This window comes from Sorex fumeus, unplaced genomic scaffold, assembly GCF_029834395.1.
Source record: "Sorex fumeus unplaced genomic scaffold, SorFum_2.1 ptg000007l, whole genome shotgun sequence".
Lineage (NCBI taxonomy): Eukaryota > Metazoa > Chordata > Mammalia > Eulipotyphla > Soricidae > Sorex > Sorex fumeus.
The window spans coordinates 59,168,192-59,187,464 of NW_026606064.1; positions in this window are offsets into that span (position 1 = coordinate 59,168,192).

Here is a 19,273-nt window from a genome sequence, read left to right on the forward strand (position 1 = left end):
ATTAATTAATTAACTGAATTCTGTTAATAAAAATGCATTTTCCCTCATGCATAGTGGTTAAACACACATGTAAGGAACCAACTTAGCAAGCCATAGAAAGCTTAATAGAAGAACATCCCAGAGGCAGAAGCCCCTGAAGAAACTGTATGACCCTCTCCATTTATTTATTTGTTTGTTTTATTTATTTGGTGTATTTTTGAGCCATACTTAGCAGTGCTCATGGGTTACTCCTGGCTCTGCACTCAGGAATCATTCCCAGTGGGCTCAGGGGACCATATGGGATGCCAGGGATCAAACCAGGGTCATCAACGTGGAAGAAAAATGCTCTGTCGGCTGTACTACTGGCCCCTCTTCTCCATTTCTTGGTCTGACGACACCTTTGATGTAAGCAGGTAGACAAGGAAAGGTCCTTGGCAATGAAATTTGTTGTTACTGTTACTGTGTCTGGCATATCCAATACTCTCCGAGAGGGGCGGAGGAATCGAACTCAGGTCGGCCATGTTGGCCGCGTGCAAGGCAAACGCTCTACCCGCTGTGCTATAAAATTTTGGGAAGGAAACAAGACCTGATCAGCCCTTCAGCAGACCCAGAAGAAATTTGATCCCTCACCAGAGAGCCATCAGACACATCTGCATCTTTTAATCCGATTAACTTTTCGTGGATCAGCCCAGAGAAGACTCAAGAACTTCCAGACCAAGACACCCCAAGAGCCTATAAAACCCCACCCAAAAGCCCATTCAAGGCTCTCTCAATTTCTGGAGAAGCCCGCGTTCTCTCTGAGCACGTTACTCTCTTACTCTCCATTTCCCCACTTATCCGCTTACCCCTTTCTCTTCCTCTCCCAAAACCTCCAAATAAAATCTGTTACTTCACTGCTTGTCTACTCCTGAAATTCTTTTCTGCAAGCGAGACAAGAAACCTAGAAACCCTGGGAAAGGCCTGGGACTGGTTTCTCCTTTTCTGCAAAGAGTAAATCCTCGCCCCCAACCTGAGTCCGTGGCTCCCCAAGCAATCGGGTAGCGGGAATCAACTCCCGTGCCGAGAAGACCAAGTGGACTTCAGGTGTGGCCTGACGAACACCTTGTGGGGCTGGTGGGGTGCAGGCCCGTGCCAAGTAGGGGCTCACTGCAGACTTTACCGGTCCTAGTCTTTCCAGGGATTCCTGGGTGTCAGAGGCGGGGTGAGAGAGGGTGACCGTCTTTTTCTCCTTTTTCTCCTCCCAACTCGTGTGAGCCACCCGTGGGGTTCACCGACATCACCTTAACCCACCTGAACTTTAGTATTAGAGGTTTAGTTTATTTTGTGTTTCACAGGGTACTCCTCAAAACCTGACCAATAACTTCTGAACCAACATGGGGGAAAGTTGTGATTTTTAACTTGGGACAACCTACTTCTCCATGAATCCCCCTCTCCCCGCCCCCATCCTGTGTAAACACAAAAAGACAGCAGCCGTCTATCTCTCCCGCCGCCCCTGTTCCATAGTCTCAGGCCGTTTCCCTACTCCAGGGAGGTAGATGGCGATGGGCAGGTGAAGGAAGGAAACGAGGGCCAGGCTGGTTGGTCTTAGTTGCAGTTTATTCCAATCCTTTCTCCATTCACTTCTGTCTCTCCTCTTCCTCTCCCAGCCCATTCTTAAAGTCTCATTATATCTCATGAAAGAAATTTATGTCATGGAGGACCCAGGTTCTCTCAGATCTGTGACCCCGGGGTTCTCTCAGCCTGTGTTTCCCGGTTCTCTCAGACCTGTGTCCCAGGTTCTCTCAGGCCTGTGTCCCCCCCTAGAGAACATCAAAAATCTCCTTATATAGATCATGGTACCTCTAAAGGGCGCAATGCAGTGATGTCATCAAAAGGAGTTACAGAAAGAACATTGAGGCAGCAAAACATGTTTCTTTGCATCTGCAGGCTGGTAATTTTGGCCTCCAGGAAGAAGATACAAAGTCAAAACTGAAACCTTTCTAGGGCTACAAGGACTTGGATTTGAATCCCAAAGACTAGTCTGGCTAGAGCCTGGAATCTACATCCCAAAGATTTGAGATCTGCATGTCAAAGATCATTCACGTTTCTGTGAGAAAAGGGAAACTGCCTCTTATAATATACTGAAGGCAGTTTGAAGGGAAGAAATGTTAAGCCTCATCCAAACTAGTCAGGACACACGGGAAAGCCACTTCTGGGACAGATTCTCATTTAGCAGATCAACCTACCCTAGAACAGATTCCCCTGGGTGTGTTTCTCCTCTCCTTGTCCAACAAACATATAAGCATACGTAATATAAATCATTTTGTATGGACACAGTAAGAAATACCCTAAGCTTATAGAATTGCTCTCCTAGGGCCATCTCGATCTCAGACTAGTGTGCTCAGGCCAGATAGTCTTTCCTTTCCCTAGCAAAGTCCTAGTCTCATCGTTACTTTTGGATCATGACATCATTTGTCTATGATCAAACTCCTAACTTATAGTTAAGAATCGTGGCACTTTGGCCTGGCCCCTCTCAATGCCAGGATAGCACATAGCTCACTGCTTGCCCTGGTTCCATCCAGTCCCTTGTCAGGACCCTGCTTTTGGGGGCATTAGGAAGTGAGGGCAACTGAGGCTTAAGTTAAGAAAGCAGATGCCCGGAAATTAATAATATTCAAAGCCAATTAAATCCTAAGCGACAAAGATTAATATTAACTGTCTTCCTGTATCTATACAAAAAGGACATCGCATTAAAGTAAACTATTCAAAAGACATGAGGAGAGGAGAAAGGCAATATTAACTTACAATACAAGTTCAGTGTCCTAGAAGGGTCTGACCTTACAAATTAACAGATTCTGATTAGGGGAAAAGCTGATTAACTGGTTGGGGAAGAGAGCACAAAGAAGTGGTTACAGATAAGCAAAGTAATGGGAGTGACTCAGGAGCACTATGATGGGTGTGACTCAATGAACCTCCTTGTGGCAAGGGAGAAAGGACAAGTCAATTGTTATCCTACACCCCCCCTTTTTTAAGATGGTGGGTAGTGGGTTTGTGGAAATGCATGGGAAAATGGGAAACCAAAGTCAACTTTCAATTTTTCATTTTTAGATGAAGATAAAGAAGTGGATGAAGAAATGTGTAAAGAAAAAGAAGCAATAGATGAAGAGAAAGAAGTTCTAAAGCCTAACTCTGGTCCATTTGGTGGTGAAATTGATATCCTCTTGGTTTATATTTATATATTTTTTGATTTTTGGCCACCTCCAGTGGTACTCAGGACTTACTCCTGCCTCTGTGCTCAGTGATTGCTACTGGAAGTGCTCGAGAGACTATATGTGGTGCCAGGGATTGAACTCAGGTCAGCCATGTGTAAAGGCAAGCTCCCTACCCACTCTATCATTTCTCTTCCCCCCCCCCCCCCCCCACTCTCTTTGGCATTTAGAGATTAAGAAGACCTGTGTGCTTTTCACTCACTTATACAAACTGTGATAAGTTCCTGATGCTGGGTATGCTACAGAGAATGCCATCACTGATGAAGAGAAGGGCCTTGAACAAGGATATGGGGACACAGCAAAGGCATAGGTTTTGGGGCTGAGAGACAGTGCAAAGAGCTTGAGCACACATTTTGCAAGAAGAAAGCTTGGATTTGATCCCTGACACCTGGTGGTCACCTGATCACTACTAGGAGTGATCCTCCAAGTAAGGCATCAGATACCCCTAAGCATCAGGGGTTGTGATAAAAAAAAAAGTGCATAGAGCTTAATCTCAGAAAAGTTGACAAATTAACAATAAAATAGATTCTTTTTTTTTTTTTTTGGCAAGTAGAGTGGACTTAGGTTCTGAGTCACATGGAAAAAGGTGAGCTGAGGTCGGGCTCCTCGGTAGGCTGGTGACATGATTCCCACAAGGGCCTATCAGTTGAAGCTGAACTTTTTTTTACTCTTGGTCCTGTTGCTAAAATCCACTAATTTGGAGTATTTCTGGCGAATAGTGTGAACTACATTGAGTGTAGCAATTTATGTTTCATAGATTCTTAGAAATCCCACCCTCTCAAGCTCTCAGTTTTTCTGTTTGGGAGAACTACCTCATTCATCCTGGTTTTTTGAAGCGAAGTCTCAAGCCTTCTCTCTCCTGGCTGACCCTTGGCCTAGTTCATTTTCCATTTCCTTGTGAAAGCCGGTTCCTCACCCTCAATCATGTGATGCTGTGAAATCCGTCTTGGCAGATGGGGATGTAGCTTGCGTGACAAGATACATCCAGACAAGAAAAATGAATGAGCCATGAATCAGGAGGATGAGCGTGTCCCCTGAGTCACTGGAGAAGTGTGAGGAAGGAAAGTATGCAATGACTTCAGGGTCAGGGCCACCCCCATCAGGGCTTGCACTACTTGGTGGCTCCTGAGAGGGCGCTGCAGAGCAGCTGTTCAGTGCAGGCTGTTGAATGAAGGTTGATGAAATCACCAGGGGCTCTACGGTTGCCGCTGCTGCCCAATCAGGGAGCTTCATTCCAGTTCTTTCTGACTGAGTGACTTTTGGCAGGTATGTAATCTTTCTGCACCTCTAATTGCCTTTTCTACAGGAGATAACAATCAGGCAGCAGGGTTGGAGGGTTAGAAGTAATAATGGAAGCACCTGGAACATACAAGCATTTCGGCAGGTCCTGTTACACTGACATGTTCAAATTTATAGTCTTTTCCAATCATTCTTCGCAGGCACCACACATGAGCTGTTTGCACTATGGCACAGTATTTGAACAGGAGAGTCTTAAGGGTGTGCTCTGATGAGCTTGACCATACATCCCAACGAATAAGGGGCAAAGGTTGTTATTTTAGGATGGAGTACAGGATCTGGGACATGGGCAACCTCCAGGGACATGTTTATATTCCCTCTGTCCATACCCTCCTTCAGCCAGAGTGGACAGGCGTGAACCCTGGCAGTCTAGATACAGTCAGTGAATGGGGGCACTCAGAGGTCTATGAAAAATACCCATCATGCAGCCGGACCCCGTGCCAGGCTGTTTCATTTGGGGGCACCCCGGGGGGGGGGGGCGGTGAGGCTCCTCCCCGCCCTAAGGACCAAGCCCCAGCCGCCAAAAATCTCCAGAACTCAACCTTTGCCATGCTCACTGCCACTCTCCACATACTCAGGCCAAGCCTCACTCCTGAGTGAACCTATTCCTGAACTGAGCATCTGTGAATGTCCTCACATCTCATATACTTCACACCATTCGTACTCCAAGAATAGCACACCACATTTGATGGGGTTGAAAGTAGAAGGCAGGGGCTGGAGTGATAGCACAGTGGGTAGGGCATTTGCTTTGCACGCAGCCAACCTGGGTTCTATTCCCAGCATCCCATATGGTCCCCTGAGCACTGCCAGGAGTAATTCCTGAGTGCAGAGCCAGGAGTAACCCCTGTGTATCACCGGGTGTGACCCAAAAAGAAAAAAAAGTAGAAGGCAACCAGTCTCAAGGGAAGTATATTTTTCCAAGTATATGTATATGTATATGTATATGTATATGTATATGTATATGTATATGTATATGTAGCACACAAGGCTCAACCCTTAACAACATATTAGTGTTCTCTTATAAAAGGGCTTAATGGCCCCTGGGTGAAATACAACAATCTTCACACGCTCTCCTCTAAGGAAAGAGTTTTGGAGCATTTTCAGTGATTTATTCACAACAAACAAACACGAACAATACAAAACAAATTATTTCAGTTTGGCTTTAGGGCAAGGGTTGGGGTTCAGGATGGAAACATCCAAAATATGGTAGTGGGAAGGTATAATGCTGGTGGGATTGGTGTTTGAATATTAAATGTAATCCAATATTGTGATCAATTTTATAAAAATTAAATTAAAATAAAATAAAAATTTTAGAACCTTAAAAAAAGAAAAAGAGAGAAAATACCTATCAAATGTGAAAAGACCCTTCAAGTTTAAGTTCCACTAATAAGTCCATCAAAGATGTGCCGAGAAAGCAGAAGCCTTAAAGAAATGCAACACATGAAAAAATTTACCAGCTCAGGTGTCATTAGGTCATCTTGGTTTGGGGGGACCTATAGGTATCAAATTCTATTATTTGTAAATGTTAAGGGTACTATTATTATTTTAATATAAGATTTTGTTCAAATGTTGTGCTCTACTACTCCTCTATTTCAAGAGGCAAATCAACAATTATGCTACAGAAACATGAAACTTGGAGGCAGTGAAACCGAAAGTTTGCTGTAATGACAATTCATTTATTTTCCCACAAAACTGGAACACAGGAAGCCTTGGTGCCTAGCCCTTCCGTTCTGGCAGCTGCCTCTTCTTTGACTGTTCCTCTAAATACCCATGCATCTCATCAAGACCTTGTTTCCCAAACCTGAAATCTGCATTTCCTGATTAGTTTTGCATTTCATGTTTGGAGACTGGTTCTGCTCCTCCCCCGTTTTAACCAAACACTAAAAAAAGTGAATCGTATCATTTGCAGGGCTCAGGAGAGCCAAGTGGCAGGCCGTGGGTGGCTGGTTTCCTCTGTTTTACAGTCAAATCAGCTAGTGCAGAGAGGAGGCTAAGTGTGGCTAGGATCACCCACTAGGAAATCTGGAGTTTGGATTTGAATTCTGCTGGAACTCCAGAATAGACATTAAATCAACTATGTACACTGGGCACTGAGGTGGAATTTCAGGTCACCAGCCAACAGGAGTTAGTGGCTCATTGTGAACCCCACAGGGCAGAGAAGCTGTGATCTGTTGGTCAAGACAATAGCCTCTTCCCAAATGCCCACCATGATGCCATGCCATGATGCCATGATGCCATGATGCATGATGCCAGATTCTTTTCTTACTCACTGCAGTCTAGTGGAGGTAGATATTCTTATGCACCCCCCCTTTTCACATGAATCCCTGAAGCTTCTAGAGGTGATGTCACTTGCCCATGCTCACAAAGTTGGTTATGGGGAGTCGGGTGCAAATTCAGCAGTTGCTGACTCTGAACGGGGTTGTTTTCAGTTGTGTGCTCTGCCCAGCGTGTCTGACCAGGCTTGGCCACAGGGCAGAAACACTTTCCAAACCCTGCTTATTCCTCCTACTACCCACGAGGGGGTGGGTGGTGAAGGTCAGGGCAAACCCGAAGAAACGCTGATTGCTCCTCCTCCTCCTCGGAGTATCTTGGAAGGACAAGGTGCAGTCTGGGATCTCACAGCCTGGACCCACCCCAGGACAGGAAGTTATATGAGCCGATTCAGAGTCAGAATTTGGAGAAATTTGCCTTGTTGCCTTTGGAGATGGTCCTAGTTTCTCCCACCAAGGAATTTGTGTTCCCCTTGACTTGGAGAGATAAATGAACTTCTAAGTCCATCCTCATCATGCAATTCTTTTCAGGTCACTGAGCCAAGTGCCTACCAGCTACGGAAACATTCTCAATAGTAAAGAGCCAGATCAGACTGAAGTTTCAAAACAGATCTACTATTTCTTTTCCATTTTCAACTTTGGTGTGTTTACAGGGCCACTTAGTCATCCTGACTTGCACACATCATCCTTGCATTCCACAAAGGTCATTTAAACGCTTCTGTTAGCTTCTTAGTGTATCTATGATGCCAACCATTGAGGTACCAGTATCCAGCTGAGCAAACAACCCTGGACAGAAAGTAATGCTCCCCCAAGTCCCCAAAGTTCTGTTCTTCCTTCCCTACAGTGTCACACTGGGTGCCATGACACTGATTTCTAGATTTAGCCTGATGAGTAATACAGATCCCACCTTGGTTTGTGTTCATCTGAAACACTGGTGACTCTCTACCTTTTTAATAGTAGACTAACATCTATGTTCACTTTGCATAAGAAGACTTTGGGGGCAAGGCTTGACCTTAGTCCAAGATTGCAGTCAAGATGCTGACACTTTCTCTGGTTCAGTCTCTTACAATACAAATGGCTTAGAGGTCAGAGCACCCAAGAGTTCTCAGTCCTTCTATTGAGGTCTGTTTCTGACCAGAGAGCTCCCAGAACTTCTCCATTTTAGTTCTCCAGAGCATTTTGAAATTGCAAACTAAAGGAAACACAGTTTCAGTGCAGGCGTCCCTTTCCTCCCACTCCAAAACACTTTGGGCTTCACCAGCAACCCTAATATGTTTCGTTTCTCTGAACTGAAACTCCGGGTGTGAGATTCCTGCTGTCTCTGCCAGGACTCAGTGCATTTTCTATCTACCTTTCAGTCTTTCATGATCTCTGTGGGGGAAACTATTGCAGGGCAGGGGAGGGGCGCGAAACTTCATGAGCTTGCACCCTTTTTCTGTGGCCAATGCTGCTCTGACAGAAAGTTCCTGGCTGGGTACCAGCATCAAGTGAGCCGGGCGGGAGCAAGCCTGCTGTAGACCAGCATGGAGATTTACAAATTTCACAGAGCCCTTTTCTCTATTTCTCTAATTAAAAGGGACTCTTCCCACAACTCCTCCTGGTTGTAGAAATGAGGCCACTGATCTGGCACATTTTTGCTTTATCTAGACCTGTAGTTGGAGACCAGAAGGGTCAGTAGATACCTTAGTTCTGTGAAAGAGACCAGAAACCCACACGAGAGTTTCTAAGACATTTTGAGGTGGGTGCTTGGAAGGGACAGCCAGAATGTGGACAGCTGAATGCCTGGCCTTGACCAGCTGGGCCTCGGTTCCCCTTGGCTTTGAAAATGACTGAGCTTCCACCAGGGGCCCCAGGGTACCTCAGGTGTGTGGCACCCTGCCCAACCTGGTGAGGTGGAACCCTTTGCCATCCTGAAGTCCTGTGTGGAGGCTGCATTTTCTGTATGGGGAAAGGAGCAAACTCTTAAAAAGTATTGAAGGACTCCTATTAAAGGCTCTCGTGGCGTGAAATATCTGCTCGGCTGGGAAGAGAGCTTAAAGGGCTGGAGTTTAGGCTGAGCATGTGGGGGGCCCCTATTCCAATATGACACGATAAGGTCCTCTGAACACTGCCGGGAGTCACCCCTGAGTACTAAGACAGGAGTCGCCTCTGGTCCTCAAACAAAACAAAAAATATGTGCTCATATTTTTCTTTTTTCAAAAACAATGTCTTATTTAGACTAGAATTAATTTGCAAAGTTTTGGAAAGCAAAAGGAAGATAGAACTTCTGCTTCTAAATGTGTAGCTTTTCCCATATGTTATCATAGCTACAAAAAAGTATTCTATAGGGAATGCAGAAAGGAGGGATGTATAGTTCTTGTCCACAACAAACAGATTAGTCAAGAATCAGGTAAGAATAAGTAGACACAATAATAGAAATAATTGTAGTAATAATAATAATAGTCATTATTATCAGTACATAATTACATAATGCTGGCTCAATGTTTTTAAAAGCAGACTTATTAGTTTTTAGAATATATATGTTTTATACTTATAGAGAAATCAAGAACATTTTGTGGAGAATTCCCACTTATTCTGTACCTACATTCCCCTACAATAATTATCTTAGACAAGCATGCAGCATGTGCTTCAGTCCACTGAACCATCTCTCTGGCCCTGAGCCAGCCTTATCAGAGTGACACTGAGTGGATGTCTAGAGTTAGTAGGGGGAAATTTCCCAAACCAAAACCACATTTTGGTCATCTTTGTTTCCTTTGTCTCCCACAAATTGCACCAACTTCTGCTAGTGCCATATGGGATACTGGTGATGCCACGAGCATTTGTGGAACCCTGAAAAATAAACTAGGATAAATTTGAGATGGATTGTTTAATGCTTATAAATGCCATATCTTCCTGTATGAGTATTCTGTAACTTTTCCGTTCTGTCTATCCAAATTTGAAGCATATCTTCTCCTGCCTTAAAACCAGATGCATGGCCTTTGGTTCATTGGACATTAGCACATTTGACCCAATAGCCACTCAAAAAACACCTGTGCAGTGGAGTTTGAGCTCTTGTCACCTGAGATCTCCAAGTAGAGGAGTCTGGGATGGTCAGCTAAGACTGGGAGAACAGGTGTAGAGAGACTGCCAAGACAACTTCCAGACAGATGAAGCCCTCTTGCATAAATCCCAAGCTATCGACCAGCTGATTGGAAACCTTATGAATGACATAGGAGAACAAGTTGTCTACCCAGAGAATCATGAAGAACAGCCTACTAAGTTCTGGAAAATTGTGTTATACAACACTAGAAACCACACAACTGATGGAACCTCTCACTGTTCAGATACAGTGAATCAGCAATAGAATCCAAATTAAGTTTCTGTTGATGCAGAAGTCTCAAAGATTTGGCAGAGCAGAGCTGCTTATTCTATATCAGAACATGCATTAATTTTTTTCAATAAAAGGGAATCTAATTGCTTTCCTTTATATATTTTATTTATCCTTCCTTCCCTTTTTTTTGTTGTTGCAATGGCCAAAGTTTGTACATATTTGATTGTGAAGCTCTAGCACCTGGTTGTGGTATGCCAGAGACCTCATGGACTTTATGGTGGCGTCCAAATGGAATTCCACTTAGAATCTGCCAGGCCCATGCGTGGTGGTGCCAGCGATCAAACTCTGAACCTCTCCCTTGCAAGGAAGGTGCTTTGCCATTGACCATCTCCTGGACCCCAAATGTAATTTCCTATAGCCCAGTTTTGTTTCTGCTATTTTTTTGTTTTCTATCTTATTCTTTTTCAGTTTTTCTTACAGCAACTTCTACTTTGTAGATCTCTTAATTCTATACAAATTCCTCTCTCTACTTGGGGTAATACCAGAATGTTGAAATTTCCTTTGTTTTGTGTATGCAGAGCAGTTTTTATATGTAGCTCTACTTCTTCCTCTTTTCTCTTTCTTGAAGAGATTACTTAACTAGGAAATAAGAACCATGTTACAATTCTTAACACTTTTCCACATATTCTTCTAAAAATTATATATGTAAGTAAACTTTTACATCAAAATAATTGTTTGGAATTGTATATGTTGTTTACAGAAATCTCTGTGGAGAACCATGTTTTCTGTATGACAGTAATTGACAATATAAAAAAATATGGTAGCAAAAATTGTTTAAGTCACTTGCTCATCAATTATCCTTTAAAATTCACCTTTGAATGCATCCCTCATTAAAGGAAATTTATCTTTTATATATGAGAAAACTTCATAAAATGGAAAAAACATCACTGTGACTCTCTGATATTCACAAATTTAATTACTAAATATTGAGTTTTCTAGACACTTGGCTCTATCTATGGAAATATCAAGATCTCTGTACAAGGCAGAAAATACCGTGATAGAAAATCACAGTAATTTGATCTGCTGTATCATAATAGATATGCAAAGGGCAATGTGGAAGTCCAGAAGTCTGAGGCTTTTTGGGGGGGTATATGTGAATAAGGAAAGGAGGAGCTATTCAAGTTAGAGCATAAAGTACAAGTCATCAAAAGCATGTGGAAGTGAATGGGGTGTAGGGCTCAGGGCACATGGAGCAACCAGACATGGAGGTCTGGAATGAGCAGCAGCTCAAGTCCAGGTGTGGTGAGGAGAGATGGGGGAGACTGGGTGAGCAGCAATCCAAGGAGGGGACTTCATTTGGAAAGCAGAAGGCACTCCGGGAAGCCTTCAAGCAAGGAAGTCGCTGAGATGTCATGGTGAATTTAAAAAGGCAAAGGACATCATTGGGACGCTGTAACCCAAATAACCCAAAGCATGGGGAGTTAAGGGAGGCTAGTGCCAGCAGAGATGAACAGAAGAAATGAATGAAGACATGTTTAGGAGTTTACAAAGAATTGATTGTGGGAGGTAAGGATGGAAGAGCTGAAGCTAACTTCTGGGACCTTGCTCATGGTGAAGTGGATGGCAAAGTCGTGCAGGAAGAGAAGCAATGGAACCATCAGCAGCCAGGGAGACCCCGACAAGGGTCTGCAGAACCCTCTTTGCTCCCTAGGAGGATCTTTCATCTTAGGCTCAGTGTATTGCAGACACGAAGGTTTAAAATAACCTCAATCGATTTCCCATCTTCTTTGCTCGTTTTTTGGACCACCAGTCATCAATGTTCAGAGGTTACTCCTGATTGATTCTGCACTAAGGAATTACTCCTGGCTGTGCTCAGGGGACCATATAGGATGCCAGCGATCGAACCCAGGTCAGTTGCACACAAGGCAAGTTGGCCTACCCACTGTACTCTCTCCAGCCCCGTGTTTCCTGTCTTCTTAACCCATGGTTCAAGTCAAGGCTCTTGGCTGCAGGATGAGGAGCAGAACCCAATGTGGATCACTGGGCGCACCTGCAGTAGGACACAGGCAATTGCAAGTTTGTTGACTTGGAGCAAATAATGGCTCTGCAGCCTGGCTAAATTTCTGGTCACAGTTGTCAGTGTGGGAGAACCCAGCCTCATTTCCAATCAGTTGTTTTTTCCCTTTGTAGTGGAGGAGGTCTTTCAAACTCTCCTTGATAGAGGCCATTATGGGTATGGTAATGGTAGACACATAGAAACTGACATCATCATTCCATGTTACAGATTGCTGTATCTGATTCTTCACTGAAAATAACTAGAGATTTTAATTTTGTTTAACTTCGCTCTTTCAGGGAAATTGCTTTAATTAAACAAAGGGCAGGAAGTCCCTTCCTGAAAAGATAGAACCCTGCTGATTATATTAGCAAAGCACTGATTGCAAACTGATGCTTGGCCAATTCTGCTGCATTTACCAGAATCCTTCATAACAATATGTTAAATAACATTTTCCCAAAAATGATGTGAGCAAAAAGAAAATCATGGAGCATACACATAGTTGACAGAGGGGGGTAAACAAAATGAGTAGAACATTTGGGATGTTCTTTCACTTTTTGATAAAGAAGAAATAAGAACATGTAGTTTTCACTAGAAAAAAATATATATTTGGTAAGGAGAATGTCAGCACCATTGTCATTATTACACATACGTTAACTTTCTAAAAAATAGGGGCCACACCTATCAGTGTGGTGGGGGAAAGAGACAAGGTTCGTAAAGAGATCTTTGGGCCAGTGATGAGGACTGACGGTGATGTTTATGGCTGGAGGTCTAAGTACCCACCAGTGGCAGTTCTCAGAAGTTATGCAGTGCTGGGGATCAAACTCAGGGCCTTACACATGCTAAGCATGTACTTGGCCACTTCGGCTATTTCCCTGACAGCTCTTTAGGTTGACTTCTCCTCTACAATATTAAATTGAAAAGTTTAGTTCATAATGTTCAATGTTCCTGCCATCTTTAGAAAAGTACATTGTCTATAAAATATAATAACATAAGAATTGCACCCAAGGACAGTAGAGACAGGGCTAGGAAGATTGCTCCACAGTTGGAGCCTGCCTTACGACTGGAGAGAAGGCAGCTGGGATAGAGAACAAGTCAATGATGGTTGAGGTATTGCTCGGGATGGGAGATGTGTGCTGAAAGTAGATAAAGGGCCAAACATGGTGGCCTCTCAGTATCTGTATTGCAAACCATAATGCCCATAAGTAGAGAAAGAGTAAGAGGGAAACTATCTTCCATAGAGGCAAGGGGAAGGGTGGGATGGCGGGCGGGGGGGCGGGGTTGGGATACTGGGGACATTGGTGGTGGAAAATGTACACTGGTGGAAGTATGGGTATTCAATCGTTGTATGACTGAAACTCAAACATGGAAGCTTTGTGAGTGTAGATCATGGTGATTCAATAAAAAAAGGAGAAAAGTACATTCTTAGTTTAGAAAGCTTTGAGATTTTACCCTCTCAGAGAGCCCAGCAAGCTACTGAGAGTATCTCGCCTGCATGGCAGAGCCTGGCAAGCTTCCTGTGGCGTATTCAATATGCGAAATCAGTAACAACAAGTCTCACAATGGAGACATTACCACACCCCAAAGCCGCCACCCACTGGTGTCCACTCAAGCAAACTGATGAACAACTGGAGGACAGTGCTACAGTGCTACAGTGCTTGAGATCTAAAAAAATTTTAATTTTATTCCCCTTGCCTTCCCTTTTTGTTATTGTTGCTGAGACAACCAGGGCAAACTCTGTTACTTTGTGCTGGAGACAACACAGCAGTTGTAACACCAAGGGTTATATTCCTTGCATTTGCAATCAGGCCCTGTGTCACTGAGCCTTTGAAAAAGAGATATTCAGTCCATAGAATATATTGATGGTACCTATCTGCAAAATGAAGACAAAGCTCTTCATTTCACCATGCTAAGATATGCCCTGTGAAATAGCTTGTTTCTGCTTTTTCCCCATAAAGGAATTGTATTTGTCAGAATTTGTCTCAAGGAGAGCACATTCTGTGCTTAGAGAGGGGTGAGTTCACAAAGCAAAGGAGGGAGGTCCCAGAGGATGAACTCAGGTAAGAAAACAGGTGCACTGAAAGGCCCCAGGAGGAAAACAGGGGAGATGACGGCAAGGTCATTTTGATATTGTGAGTTGGGTACCCAGAGCTAGAGGCGAGCTGAATTTCTTGATTTGTGGGACGCCTGGAAAAGGGTTTAGAGATTCATTTTTGGGTGGCCAAACTAAGGGAGGAAGATGGTTAGTGAGGAGATGGCTATGCTAGGGACTCTGAAGTCAAACTCTTGGGGCTCTAGGCCTGGAGATGGTCTTGGAGACTTGTTTATGGTGCAATGTTGATGTTTAAGGTGGGAAACTGAGATTCTAAAAACTCTTGGGAAATTTTTTATCACTGGCTAATGCTGTCGAGCCAGTATTTTGTCTTTTTGACCATCCTTCAGGAGTCCTTCCTGCTTCCTATTCATCCAAGGCCCAAGGTGGTTGGGGGAAATCCCAGATCACTAGCTTGAAACTATTTAGTAATGCAGTCATCACATAAAAATTCATCAGTGCTAAATCGAGCACCTCGCTCCAATTGTTACTCCAAAACTATGCTATATTCCATATGACTTGTCAAGGTAACCTTTTGTTTCTTATCTAAAATGAAAACAGGTGGAGAATATAGCTCAGAGATAGTGCGCTTGTCTGTGGGAAGCCCTGCTATGATTGCCCACACTGGAAAAAAATGAATAGTTCCAAACACCAAAAAAGAGAACAGAATTGGCCCACATCCGTTGTCTGGTCGGTCTCCTTTCTTCCCTCATAGACAGCTGCACCAGGCACCCGCCCTCCTGGTCCGAATCTAGTGCATTTTACCACAAAGAGAATTTTCAGATCTTGCAAAAGAGGTGGGATTTCTTCAAAGTTTTGAAAGCGATATTGGAGAACTGCTCAAAACATCTGGCAAGTCATCGGCAAAGGGGTATCTGACGGAGTCAGAGCAGTGAATAATGTAGAGAAACTCAACCAGGATGACGTCACGGGCAGTTTCTAAGAAAGTGACTGGACTCTCAAAGGAGACTGTGGGACCAGCTGAGTTAAACTCAAGCGCCCCCTCGTGGCTTCTTTGTGAAAATCAACAGTGAAGCAAAGGACTTCACAGCTCTATTCAACACTCATGTTCATTCTAAGAATTGGTGCAGAGAACTCCTTGTCTTAGTGTCAGGCAAACGTTTCTTTTCCCCCCAGCTCTTCTCCTCCCCTTGCTCCTTTGTTGTTGTCATGAGCAGGGGTCACACTTGGTTGCCTATGGCACTCACGTGTTTGCCTCTTGTGCTGGGGGTGCTGGGGATGTCACTTGGTGCTTGCTGATGGCCTCAGGGCTCACACATCGTTAGTTGTGATTATTTTTGTTTTGTTATGTTTTGGAGGGCCACACTTGGAAATGCTCAGAAATTACTCCGCATGGTGCTCTGGGGACCATATGGGATGCCACGGATTAAACCTATGTTTGTTGCAAGCACCTTACCTGATGACCTGCTCTACTATGTCCTAAGCCCCTGTTGTGGTTCTCATATACACAGACTGTGTGTCCCATCGTTCACACCCACTCAGGGGTCTCAGGAATGGAACTCACATCCTCCCAGGCATTTTTTGACATGGAACATGCCCAGGGCCCCAATAATTGTGTGTGTATGTGTGTGTGTGTTTTCCTATTTGTCAGTCTGTGTTTTCAGAATTGAGTTTGAATAAAAATTCATTTTTATACTATTGCTTCAGGCAGACAGGGGAACCCTGGTAGAGAGTTTTTGAGAAACAATAAAACAAGAATAATATGCCTAACCTGGAAGTAGCCCAAAGGTCTGAGGAACCCATATCTTTGAGATACACATCTGAGCTCTTTGACATGGGAAATGGAGGCATGACCCAGAGAAGGGTGAAGCTCCCCCAAAAGGAGAAGCTACAGGAGAAGCTACAGGCCCTGAAAGAATATGAATAGGCCTTCCTGTAACTCTGGAAGCCCCAGGAGTCACATCCACGCCCCAAAGCCGCCACCCAGTTAAAAAAAATAAAAGCTACCCTAGCTACCCCAGATGTGCCTTCCCAAGAAAATTATTGAACATCCTGAGCAAAAGCAATGACCTCTTAGTACCTGTACTGCAAACCATCATGTGCAAAGGGGGGGGGGGGGGAGGGAGACAGAGACACGGAGAGAGACACAGAGAGAGAGACAAGAAAGGTGCCTGCCATAGAGGCAGACATGGAGTGGGAGGTGAAGGGGTCTGGTGGGAGGGAAACTTGGGAAATGGGTGAGTGGTGGGGAATGTACACTGGTGGAGGGATGAGTGTTGGAACACTGTGCGGCTGAAACCCAATCATGAGTAGCTTTGCATTAGCCTATCTTATGGTGTTTTTTTTTTAAAGAAAAAAAAAAGGACCATCCTAGGCTTTCCTTTTGGTAATGCCCAGACTAATTTTTATGTATGCAGAGAACTCCAGGTCAGGATAATTGGAAGAAATTGTATATATCTTTCTCTCAAATGACTTTGCTTCACTATTTCACTTCTGAAATTCTTTTCTGCAAGGGAAGGTAATGTTTCTGGAATTTGTGTGCCAAGTTGAGGACTGACTTGCCTTTCCTGCAAAGAGCAAGTCCTCATTCTATTCTGAGTCCAAGGCTCCCAGGGAACTTGGGTGTTGGGGACCAGCACCTGGGCTGTGCAGAACAATTTGAGAGTTGCCAGGAAGGCTTGTGAAACACTGACTTCAGAACCAGGTGGTTTCCCAGAGCAGACTTTGGCAGTCTTGACGCACCCTAGGCATTCCTATGGGTCGCCAAGGTGAGGTCAAGCAGAGAATAGAAATATTCATGTGCAAGTGAAGTTTCCTGAGCTTGGGGGGGGGCAGTTTCTTGAGAATTGTATGAAAGATTCACACACTAAACTTGGAAGGTTAAAAGTTAACCTGTTTGGGGCTGGAGCGATAATACAGTGGGTAGGGCATTTGCCTTGCATGTGGCCGACCCATGTTTGATCCCCAGCATCCCATATGGTCCCCTGAGCACCACCAGGAGTAATTCCCGAGTGCATGAGCCAGGAGTAACCCCTGTGCATTGCTGGGTGTGACCCAAAAAGAAAAAAAAAGTTAACCTGTTTATTGAACAGTTCAAGTCCATGGATCTGAGTTCGTCCTCAGATGTCCAGGCCTCTCTTTTCCCTGTGTAGGACATCACTCATTCTCCCATGATGCCCAGACCAGTGTTGAACTTTTTGGTTTTATTGCTGGGCTTCTCTTGGACTGGCGCCCCAGTGGTTCTTTGAAATCTCAGCTTTCCTGAGTCTCTGACCACAGCCACATGTTCATGGGTGAGATCTCTGGGTCTTATACCCATTGCTGATCATCTCAGAGTTGTCTTTTTTTTTAATGAGGACTAAGATGTTGGGGTTTGTGCCACACCTGGCAGTGTTCATGGAATTACTCCTGGCGGTTCTGGGGGACCATATGAAATGCTGAGGATCCAACCAGAGTCAGCGATAGTCAAAGCAAGTGACTTACACCCAGTATTATTATCTCTCTGGTTCCTGTTATTTTGTTTTGTTTTTTCCTTTGAAGTTTCAGCAATGCAATATATTTTAAACAATTTTTTTTGTTATAGCATTGGATGTACCAAATTGTTCATAGTACAGTTGTTTCAGGCATTAAATACTCCAACACAAATCCCACCACCAGTGTGCCCTTCCCTCCACCAATGCTCTAAATTTCTCACCCATCACCTTCGCCTGCCCCCTTTCCAGGCAAAATCAATATTGTTTGTAGCAACACAAAGGCAACTGGAAAAATCAAATAAGATTAATCAATTAATCTTAAATCAATAAGTCAATTTCTGGTAATCGTTTAATCTCATAAGGATATTATGAGTTGCTGTCTGAGATCTGTTGAGCGGGTTAGTGCTAATTCTGTGTAAATTTTTTTTGGGGGGGGGTCACACCTGGCGATGCCCAGGAGTCACTCCTAGCTCTGCACTCAGGAATTACCCTTGGTGGTGCTTAGGGGACCATATGGGATGCTGGAAATCCAACCCAGGTCGGCCATGTGCAAGGCAAATGCCCTACCTGCTGTGCTATTGCTCCAGCCCCTCTGTGTTAATGTTTATGCTCGCTGAACTTGTTGAGCTTCTGTGCAATTTTCTAATCAGATTTGCTGGGATCCTACTGGGCTGATAAAATTGAGGCGCCCTGGAGCTCTAGATCTGGAACAGTTGACGGCTGATGAGTTTCGGATGTGGAACGGAGCTGTTTCTACGTCGGAAAGTGCCGGGTGTGGCTGTGGGCTGCTGTGCTTTTGGGCAGAAAGGGAAATTTACCTGCCCCTATTCAGAGAAGTTCCCAGAGTTCTCAGCCCATACCAGGCTGCCTGGGAAGATTTGATGACTTCATGTTATTTTGGAGATGAGACGCTGGGCCTACAATATTTTATTTTAGCATCTGTATACCCTACTGTCTCAGTGTCAGCAAATACCCTGAAACCCTGAAGGAATTCTTCACTGCTTTGTTGGTCTTATATATTTAGAAAATGTCAGTTTGTTTGAATCATGATCTAAACAAGCTCCATCAGCTTCTTAGGTATCCTTTAATCTGTAGATTGTCTTTTTGTCTTCCTTACCCTAATATCTCCTTCACTTCCTCCTCCTCTTCCTCCTTGTTCTCCCTCATTGTGTGTGTGTGTGTGTGTGTGTGTGTGTGTTGGGGGGTGGGAGTGAGAGTGGTTCTGAAGGAATGAGGTATTTGTTTTATATAATTCCTCACTGGATTTTACTTTTCCTCTTGCATGCCACGGTTGCATTGATCGAGCTTTCTCTTGCAGTGCCCTCCGTGAACTGGAAATTCCACCCAGAGGTGTGACCAGGTCAAGTGATGCTTTGCTAATGACACTTTGCAGGGGGCGTGGGGGTCGTCCTGGGCACTCAGGTCTGGATGTTACCTTTTGCATGAGCCCCAACATCCTTCAATGGAGAAGATAACCCAGAACAAATGCCACAGCCTCATTTGATCAGGTACTCCTAGCCAGGTCATTCTACCACCATTACTTGCTGGGTGGGGAGTGCTTTCCTGGAAACACCATCCCTCATCAATAGAG